The sequence below is a fragment of the Rhamphochromis sp. 'chilingali' genome (genome assembly GCF_963969265.1).
Source record: "Rhamphochromis sp. 'chilingali' genome assembly, chromosome: 6".
NCBI classification, from domain to species: Eukaryota; Metazoa; Chordata; class Actinopteri; order Cichliformes; family Cichlidae; genus Rhamphochromis; species Rhamphochromis sp. 'chilingali'.
Window position 1 is genome coordinate 37,040,612 of NC_137933.1, and position 11,515 is coordinate 37,052,126.

Below are 11,515 nucleotides of genomic sequence, written 5' to 3' on the forward strand. Positions count from 1 at the left end.
GAACCCCTGCGTACTACAGTGAGGACATCCCATGGTTATGCTATGTTTTGTTGAGCCATATGAGTTATTTATCCTCATAGAGGGAATGATTACTAAAAATTACAAAGCTGCTGTCATTCATGAGCTTTATTCTAGAATAAAACTTTTTTTTTCTTTTTTTCTTTTTCTTTTTTAAACGGAACATGAGATGATGTGGCTAACAGCCTACTAGGCCACCTGGTGGTGTTGTTTCATTTTATTTTTCCACATGCTGATACAGGCTGTATGTCTTTAAGTCTAAGATGTAATACTTGGAAGAAATCAGTGTCTGACACATATTTCATTACATCACTATTATCACATGAATGATTGCCACAGTTGTGTCTCTTTCTTTAAGATTCTTTCTTTGAAAGAGAAAAATGTTACCCCTGGGCTTTTCTGTTTTAGAATTCCCGAACTGTATGAATTTGAATATGCAATATAGCGCCATATTATATCACAGCTTTCAAAAGTATATTACTTGAAGTTTATCTGTTTTTTAAATGCTAAAATAAAATAGTGAACGCAGTTTCCTTTACTGACATGTAGGCTGGCAGAAAGGGGGCATTCAGGGAAACAAGATGATGTGAAATACAAAAACAGACGTTACAATAAGTAGTGTGTGATTATGTGTGTGTCCTAAAACTCAGTCCCTGTGTTAACTTTAATTTTTGCCTGTGTCTTGTTTAAAGTTACCTCAGCAAGATTTGTTGTAGTGTTGCTGTCAGTAGCTGTCAGATGGCACATGTATGCAATACTAACAGAAGCCAGGGGCTTGTTTTACCAGTTCTGCATCTGAAACCCAGCCAACAGCTTACAAGGAACTTTCTATTTATATCTTCGGGGTTTTTTTTTTTAAACTGCAGACAGATTTTATAGTTAAGGGATTTGTATGAAGACAAACCAGACATTTGTATTGATGTTGGCTTGCATTAATTTACTCCAAGCTGTTGTTACTGTGTATTTGTTATTGTTTGTTTTTGTGTAGTTTACTTTCTCTAAATCCTCTGAAAGAAACCAGCACCCCACAGTTTCTTATGTTGTAAACATTTGTTGTTTCCAGCTTTGTTCATATGTAACAATTCCTTGTTCTGTAATTGTTGTTAGTGGTGATTGTTGCACTTTACAGCCCTGTGATAGATCTGTCCAGAGTACCTATGATAAGTCTGATAGCCTCCAGTCCAACTGTGGCCCTGACCTGGATAAGAGAAAGAGAATGGATGGATGGATGGATGGATGGATGGATGGATGGATGGATGGATGGGAGGAAATTAAAGGGTGGATGGGTCTTGTACCTAAGAATACAGTCCACTAGATGGAGATATTGTTTTTTCTTTCATCAACAACTATGTCTATTTTATGCAATATGTTTTTTTAATCTTATAGTTTTCCGTAGTTGTTTATACGCCATGGTGTTTGTTCTGAGTCATGAGGTTATCTCAGTTTACTATATTATCAATACATACATTAGAAAAACTTTGAGAAAAATGACTTTAAGGTGCTTTTCCAAAGATCTTTTTATTTAGTTATTAAATTTTTTTTATCTATTTTTATATTTTCTGTCTCATTTTTCTTTATGTTTTGTTTTTTGTTTGTTTGTTGTTGTTGTTGTTGTTGTTGTTGTTGTTGTTGTTTTCAGGCTGTTACTATGACTCTGAAGGAGCACTGCTTCATTTCAAACAACTCAGCAAAAACAGGTGTGGCAGGTGTGACTAACAACAAGGACCTGTAACGGTCATATTTCACTAAACACATATCCAAAGGTTATCATTAACTGCCAAGTGTCTCTTGTTGCAAAGTGAAATGAAAAAGTCAGGGAAAATGTAGCTAAAATATTTTTAAACGACGTAAAGGGGATTTTGACCACCAGAAAATTTCTTTTTTTAATAAGCGAGCTCTGTTTTGTTTCTAAATTATCTCTAAGGGGATGCAGAGTTATGGGTTTGTAGATGTCAATCCATAATTTTACAGGCTAAATATCAACATCAAATTTGGAGCACATGTGGGCACTTATTGGGGCGTGGTCTTTGTGGGCAGCTCTTTGGGGCCCCTGTAGGAGTTTTTTTCTTATGGGCAATACTGATGTGAAATGTGGGGCCCATCTGTGCAACCTGGGTGGAGCCCCATCTAGCTGTGGGCTGCCCACAGACCCAGGTTCATGGGTCTCACTTTGGGTATCTGCTTAGTGTGGGCTGCCCACAGTCAGCATACACTATGGGCTGCCCCGTTTGAGACTGTGTGGGTTTGTCCACAGTGGCCTCATACAGGCCCCAAAGTAACATGTTTGCAGGGTTGCAACATGAAGCATGTGCTAGATAATTCTACATTCTACATGTATTACATAAATAATACTGACTGGAATTATTTTACGAATATTACACTTTTTTACTGCTATAATTATTTACAGTGATATTGCTTAATAGAAAATACCCTTATTAGCAAAGAAATGACACTTTTGAGAGTAAGACAAAGTAAATACATAAAAATGTGGCTATCTGCAGTAATTACATTTCTGGTCAGAAATGTTGTCTTCTTAAGTTACATAGTTAACAGTGTTTGGTGCTGTCTTGCTGACACATTTGACCACTGTGTCACTAGTTTCTATCAGTATTTCAAGTAAATAGCTTGAGCTGCTTATGTGAGTTGACCCACATAAGCAGCTGAGTTGTATTTGCTTTTGAACCACTTAAAGCCTTTTGGCTGTAATCACAGAAGTCTGCAGAGTGGTAAAAAACAGAGCTGCATTTTTCACTCACAACATTTTTTTACTGCTGAAAATGGACAATCCACGCCATTTACCAACACTGTCACACAATCTTAAATGTATTACATTACATTACTTAGCCCTGAGCACCATCTCTCTGAAAATCTTAATGTCAGCCCTCAGAAATGTATATTATCATATAGAGGGTCCCTTGTTTGATTTAGCTTGCAGTGAACTGAGGGTGCTTTGCCTTTCCGCTCATTTCTCTTCTCCTCACTATGAAGCACAAAGCCGATTGTAAGTCAACTACTTCCCGGCTGCTTTTCTAAAGGCAGAGGGGGTACGGCAGTGAACAACGGGCACCGGCGTTCAACCCCCGGCCCAACAGGAAGTGCTGAAGGGTTGCTATGCAGCCCTGCTCCCCAACTGCAAGAACTCTGGGTTCCCTGTTAACAAATGATCTGTGATTTGGGCAGTATGGCGAACTATTGGAGCAGGCACTCCAGAAGCTCTACAGTAAGAATAGATCAAGGCTTGGATGAAAGAAAGAATGAGGGAGAGTGATAGTTTGTCCTCGGCACTAAAGTGTTGTTGGGTCTGTGGCCTCTTCTCCTCCCTTTTTCCTCTGGTGCCTCTTGCTTCATCCCTCTTGTTTTGTTTCTCTCCACTTCTCCTCCCTCTCTACCTGTCTCCTCCCTCTGCATCTCTGTCCTTGGTTTATCCTCTACTTGTAGTTTACTAGCCTTACTATTACATTCAAATCTTGTACAAGAGTTGAGTCAACCAAGTACAAAAAGTAAAATAAATAAATAAAGCAAAATAAAAATACATGTGTATTATTTTCACTCCCAATGCACTGCACTCTATGTACATATAGAAAGAAAATCTTGGTGTATTTTTACTGTGTATATTAATCATGTGTACATAGTATAGTATTTTGGGTTAGCTCTAGTTTTTCTAATATATCTTTTTCTAATATAATTCCCGTTTTCTTCCTGTCCCTTGTGCTGCTGTAACAAGTGAATTTCCCCAGAGTTGGATTAAATAAAGTCTATGTGTGTCTAAATGTTTGTTTTTGGAATGAACATTTCATTGTAATCCAACTGAAGACAGTTGACAAAAATGCAATTTTTTAAAATTAATCCTTTATTTTTCCAGGTAAAAATCTCATTTCCAAAAGAGACCTGGCATCAGGGCAGCTAAAGTCAAAACACATACAACACATAACAACATAGCAATTAAAAACAAACACAATATTTCATACAAACAAGTGAAAAATATAATTTACATTCAGAGTGGGGACTACCGATTGAGGTCATATTAGTCACTACTGAGGAAACTAAACCATATCTTGATGCACACTCTAAAACCCAGTTAAGGAAATCCAAAAAAGTTGATTCTTTTTATCTGCATGTAGCGTTTTCAGTGAAAGAAATGTTTGATTGTTACGTTAATTTACATTTGAAATGTAAAATCACAGTCTATTTATGTAAATTTAATGGTATTCTAGAAGAACAGTACAAAACTGTAAAATACACAATAAAATACTTTTATATTACAACTTTTTTTACAGTGTGATTTTTTTTTTTGAGGTGTGCTATAAAAATAAAATTTTACTTTACTTTAACTTTACTTTACCCAGACCTACCTACTGTGGACCTACATGGGCATGTTTGCTGGCACATTATCCATTATTTATAATAAGGAAACACCATATAGGGAAATGTGACTGTAGTGGAGAAGATGAAACCACCGAAATGTTTTATTGAACTGTCAGAAATATAAAGGCTGAGACAATTTGGCTGATTCAATACCCCGGTAAAATGTAAGTTTAACTGGGTCTTATTGATGTACTGCAAAAGAATTTAGAAAATGTTATCCGAAGCCATCGGGTCATATTTCTAACAATGACTAATGTTTTTTATATATATTATTTAATTTATGGCTCTACCTGCTGTGTCAAACCTTAAACATTAATCCATATGGGTTTGTTTACAGTGCACATCGCTGAGCAACTGTCGCTGAACCAAGGAGGGGGCTAAGATTACATCAGTCACAATCATGTAATGGCGTGACTGCAGCCATTCCCCAACTCTGCTCAGCTGTCATGACAATTTGCATATAAACAAAATGATATGAGGCTGTGACTCATTGTTATGAAGCTGGTACTGGTTGTTATACAACTGTAATGTTTTTAAGGTTGGTGAAGCCTGCAGTCAGCTGAGACTGAAGAACTGGCTCAGATGAATAATGAAACATTTCTCACACTGAAAACGTTACATCCAGATGAACAGAATGAACTTTATGAGATGTAAATTGTATTGTTTAATTCAACCATAAGCCAAGTATAGCGTAAATATTTCAGACAAATATGTCAGTGGGTCGTGATATGTGAACCTAAAGTACATTAATCGTCTTATTATGGGGTGGCTGTAGCTCAGGCGGTAGAGCATGTCATCTACTGGGATGCCGTGATGTATTTGTTTGCAACACAGCTCCTCCCTTATGCCACTGCAGTACTTTGGCTGTTTTCCCCTCCATCTCCTCTTCCTCATCCCCTCCTGCCATCACACTGCAGCCAGTGTTTCTGCCTGCCTTCCTGTAGCCAACAAAGCATCTCCTCTCTTTGTTTGGGCCCTCCTTTTGGAGAGGGAGGCCGGCCTCCAAATTAATTTTGAATTCGTTAGCATTCGCCTGCCGCAGCTTAATGACTTAACTCCTTAAACTGTAGAAGAAGTGATGTGTATTTGGTTTTTTTGTGCTTATTTAGCCATTTCTATTTTAGGCTGTAGTACGAATCTCTATTGTAAGCTGTGTATTTATTGGATCAGTAAATCCACCTGAAACATTGTCAATACTTTCATTAAAAACAAATAAACTCAAACGCCTAAAGAGGTTTGATTTCTTGCATCAAACTTTTCAATTCCTGATGCAACAGCATAAATCTATTTGTAAATATGTCTTTCTTCAGATAAAAAAGTTAAGAATATTATTAATGCCGCGGGTTTTCCCTGCTCAAAAAACAGTTAGATATATGCTTAATTTTAAGACCCTGACCCTTTTATGACCCTGGTGACTCCTTGGAGGTGTAGATGGATAGTAACATCCATACCTCTGTTACTGCTCCCATAGATATGGTCGGAGTATTCCTCTGCCTCCTAGTTCAGCCATCATTACCATTTCTTTCACCTGTGTCCTTCAGTGGACTGGTAGGCATATTATAGACATTAGTATAGATTTAACACTCACACATACATAATTAGTTATTTTGCATACACCAGGGATCTTAATGGATGATACACATCTTCTATTAGTTTGTTTAATTCATCTTTAATTTAATGAGTTGACAAGAGCCAATGTAAGTGACCAAAACAAGAAGGTGTTAAAATCCTTCGCTGGTATCATTTATCATATTAGTATATATACTGTTTAAGTTGAGCATGTAAGCATGTAGTTATTGGTGTATGTTTACATACAGAAATAGCTGCATGCTTACAAGTGATAAGTGTTAGCTGTCACCAACCATAATTCATCTACTGCTCCCCCCTGCATGTATATGCGACCACTGACTCTTGTCTACTCTTTACTGCAGTTTGTGGTCCTTTCCAGCAGTCATGGTAGATGGGTGCCCCTCCGTGACCTGAGGTTTACCTGCGCTCTCTTACTGTTAAAAGAGTTTATCCACCCACTCTTATCAAGTGCTTGTTCACAGAGGATTGCCAAATCCCTCTCTAATATTGCACAATATAAAGTCATATCAGATGACTATTGTTGTGAACTTCCATCCATCCATCCATCTTCTTCCGCTTTATCCGGGGCCGGGTCGCAGGGGCAGCAACCTAAGCAGAGAAGCCCAGACCTCCCAGCCACCTCCTCCAGCTTATCCGGGGGAACACCAAGGCGTTCCCAGGCCAGCCGAGAGATATAATCTCTCCACCGTGTCCTGGGTCTGCCCCGGGGCCTCCTCCCGGTGGGACATGCCCAGAACACCTAACCCAGGAGGCGCCCAGGAGGCATCCTTGTCAGATGCCCGAACCACCTCAGCTGGCTCCTTTTGATGTGGAGGAGCAGCGGCTCTACTCTGAGCCCCTCCCGGATGGCTGAGCTTCTCACCCTATCTCTAAGGGAGAGGCCAGCCACCCTTCGGAGGAAGCTCATTTCCACCGCTGCTGTGAATTTGCATTACTTAAATATAATGTTTTAGAATTGTAAAAAAGAAAAAATAGTGAACTGTAAAGTAAAGACTTCAGTCTGCTGGCTAGGCTCCATGGAAATACAAAGGATCAGAAAAGTAACTGATAATAATCCACCCAATACCTAAGAGAGTGATTTCAGTCTGAACCATGAGGTGGACTATTCCTCGAGTCATATTTTTCTTGCATCTCAAGGCACTGAATATAATCACTTGTAAATGTGCACAAGAGCTGCTGTTGACACTTGTGGTGTATTGTTTTCATCATACAACTTTCTTTTCTACTTGGATTCTCTTGCATGTGCAGTTAGCGCCCTTAAAATGGTGTGATGACATCCTCAGAAAGCCTGGCATACACACCTTGGTGGCAAAATGTATGTACTGAGACCCAGTGAACCGAGCAAGCATCTAGTTGCTTTGTAGGAGATTTAGTTTTTTATTTTTTATCTACAACAAACCCTGCTTCTGACCGTAAGCTGTAAAACTGTTAGGGACAGAGGTCTTTACTTAAATGGCTAAACCTCACACTGGCAGCAGAGAAGACCAACTGTAGTTAAGTTTGCTAGGTAGTTAAACACCAGAGGAAAGGTGCAGAGGAACTGGATGAAACAGGATAGGGCCAGACTGTAGCGGACAATGGACAATCAGGTCTGTAAAGAGGATCATTGTTGGTATTCATCCAGAACCTGTACAGGTTCAAGGTTAGGAAACAGGCAGAAAACATCGCTACAGATCCCTCACATCCCAGACATAAACTGTTCAAACTGCAGCCTTCAAGCAAGCGCTAAAGAGCAGTGTTTACAAAAACCAGCCGCTACAGAGACAGTTTCTTCCCCCAGGCTGTCACTCTAATGAACACTGTGAAATAACCCACTGTTATATCATTTAGATCATTTGCTGAAGTCAAATTGAAAATGTCGCATTTTGCAAGGGAATCTTACGATTCCACTTGATGTCTCACAATTACATGACAAAAATCCTCAAATTATGCAAGTTTTGAACTCCTAAAATACAGCAATAATGTGTCTGTTTATGTCTCTTAGTTTCCAGCTGCCTGCTTTGTAAAAATAACTCAAAGGTCTTTGTTTTTGTGGTGGAGGAAAATTCAAGCTTGCACCAGAAAAGAATCTTTGATTACCAGCAATAAACAATCTCATATAAACAAGTCAATAAAATATGCTGAAAGACTGGCTGCTGAAAAGTCAAGCCAAGCAACGTGTCAAACTAATACATTTTTATCAAAGTATATTAAGTGCCAATAATAATACTTCAACATTTAACAAGACTTAGTATGATATGGCATGTTCTTTGCCAACTGTTACGACCCGGCTCAAAAGCCGCAACATAAAAAAAAAAAGGAGATGAATAACAGAGTGTGGGTGAGAAGAGGTTTCATCCTAAAATGGAAAACCAGGTTGGCTAAAATGGCTGGTGCCACCAAGGCAAAGACTAGTGCACTGCCGGAAAGCTTGCCTCAGGTATGCTTTTATCCACACCTGACTAGGTGTGGCCAATTAGCACCAGCTGAAAACACTGAGACGATTAAAAGCTGCAGAGGGACGTAACACCTCCTCCCTTAAAAGGGTTCCTCTAGGACCCTTAAATTTATTAAAAGCCCCTCTGAAGCCTTCAGTTCCTTGACCCACAAACCTGGAATAAAAGTTAAAGCTAACAGAAGCACAGTGTTCACGTTATAGTTGGCATCTCTAAGCATGGATGGGCATGAGGATTTGAAGTTGCCACACTGAACAGACAAAAAAGTAACATGTGACCAACACAAAGGAGCACAACAGTCAAACCCAAAATGATTACCTGATCTGCTACAACACAAAACCAAAAGTAGCAACAAATAATCACAACTAAGTGATCTGTTGTCTCCACCACACAAACAGTCACATACAAGTGGCCCTATACCACAACAAGTTACTTTAATCCAAAAAGTTCAGTAAATCAAGCACACTAGTGACCAACCACAAACTGGAGAGCTATGGCCACACAATGATCACATCAAGGGTGGCTCAGCACCCCACAGTGTTATTGCCATCACCTGGCCAACAACACTCACAAGTGATCCAACAAAATAGCCATATTCCCCACAACACTAAAGGTCACAGCACAAAACACTCACCTCACAAGGATCTCATTAGCATCCATCCACACTGACATATGCACACACAGGGTGTGCACACAATGCCAACTTAAAAACAGCCTACCTGCCTCAGCTACAGACCATAATCAAGAATGGTCTCAAACCTCCTACCAAGTTTGGTGCCACTGATTTACTATGTGCAACTCCCAGCCTAAAACACTAAAAACAACAAAACCCTTACTTTTCCTACCCTAGTCTTCAGTGGTGTACCAGGCTCGAGGCAACTTTAAACGCGAACTCGAGAGCAGGAAGCAGACCAGAGATATAGTCTCCTACCAAACTCTGAAGCGTACCCCCACCCAGGATAGCCACCAAACACAATAAACTAAAACAATAAAGCAAAACAACAAACAAGTGCTTCGATGGAAGGGCAGCACAGCCACCCAGCTGAAACACACTAACTAAAGGGAGTTTGCTCAATTACAGTGACCACCATCACTCACCCACTTAAAAGCAAAACAAACTGACATTCAGTCTCCACTAAAATGTCCAAATATCCCGGACGAGCCCCCACTTATGTTACGACCCGGCTCAAAAGCCGCAACATAAAAAAAAGGAGATGAATAACAGAGTGTGGGTGAGAAGAGGTTTCATCCTAAAATGGAAAACCAGGTTGGCTAAAATGGCTGGTGCCACCAAGGCAAAGACTAGTGCACTGCCGGAAAGCTTGCCTCAGGTATGCTTTTATCCACACCTGACTAGGTGTGGCCAATTAGCACCAGCTGAAAACACTGAGACGATTAAAAGCTGCAGAGGGACGTAACACAACACATCAGAGGTCACCTAATAATGGGTTTCCAATAATCTAAAAGTGACAATGACACAAAATGTATCAAATAAATTACATTTTATTTAATTTTAAAGATTAAATCAAGTTTTTACAAGTTAATGACTTTATTGGTGTGATCCAAACATACAAACCGGGGACAATACACAAGTAAAGAGTCCTTAGAAATGTGAAACATAGAAACTCAGATGGAAACACTCAAGGGACAGAGCTGCTTAATCACTCGCCCCGATTGTCGTGGAGCAAAACACTAAAACCCAAATTGTGTCTGAATGCAAGCCACACTGTACATGACAGTCACAAATTCAGGAGTGTGTGTGTGTATGTGTGTGTGTGTGTGTGTGTATGTGTGTGTGTGAGTGTGAACAGGTGAATGAGAAAGTGCCTTAAAGTAAGTATAGCACATGCACTATCCCCTGGATTTGGATGCTCTTGTACATATGTGTACATTAATAACATTTATAGCAGGTATCAGTAATGCTTGAGGTCACATGAGTAGAAAGTCTTCTTTTTAGTGTAATTAGGAAGAGAGTGAGGAAGATCTAAGAAGGAATCCAGTCACCCAATCACCAAAAACATCTGTTTGGGTAAGGACTTTTATTTCCTTTGCATATAACAGCTGTAAGCACTAATTCTGCAGATGTGAACCACTAGAATGAGCCTTGTATGGTCTTTCAAGTTAACCTTAAAAAATGATTTGGGTGAAATCCTAACCAAAAAATGTGATTTACACCAATGCTAAATTCACAGTCTGACTGAAGATGGATTTCTTAACCCCACGACCCAGATGATGACGTGACGTTACTGAGTTTTGATTTTTCTGCTGTCACAAGCATTGCCTTTTAATTTTCTTTTCTTTTTTTGGAATTACTTTTCATTGTGTATCTTCTGTGATTTGATGCATTTCTTTCTTCCTTGTTTGTTTCCCCTGCCTGCCTTCCCTCCTTTTTGATTGTCTACTCTGTCTTCATCGTTTTTCACTTGTGGTCTATTGCTCCATTGTGCCTGTGCCTTGTTTTCCATATATCCTCTTGCCTATTGTGAGCTCCTCTTGTTGCCTTCCATGTGTCCTGTCATTCTGTTTGCTCTGGATTTCTGCTTTGTGTTCCCTTTCTTAATTTTTTTTTCTGTGTTTGGACTTTTGCCAGTAAAAGTCTTTACATTTTTTAATGTTAATTGCTGATTTTAGTACACAACACGTGTGTAAGTTAGCGTTGTACCACAGGGCATGAAGAAAGCAAAATGTCAAATAATCTAATCTCAATAGCTAGTGTTTGATCAGGGATATTCTAAAGTTCAATACCTACTGACTGATGTGATATGTGGTGACCTTTCTATACACAAAGGGAATGAGCAGAGGATCAAATTACAATAGTCTGTAGGGAAAGGGATTTCACCTAATTGACTCTGATGGGACTAATAAGGTTGCTTGCACTGGACTATTTTTACCAAAGTAGGACAGGCTTTCATTTAAAGTATTCACCTCATGAGTACAGTCTAGCACAAAAGTGCTAAACCATTTCTTTATATATTTCAATAAACATACTAACAATAATATAATAACAAATTTATTGGGAAAAAATAGTTTGTGGAATATTAATGAGCTTAAAGGTCCATGTTTGATATGATCACCTTTATTTTTCAATAGAGCCTGAGCTCCCTGTG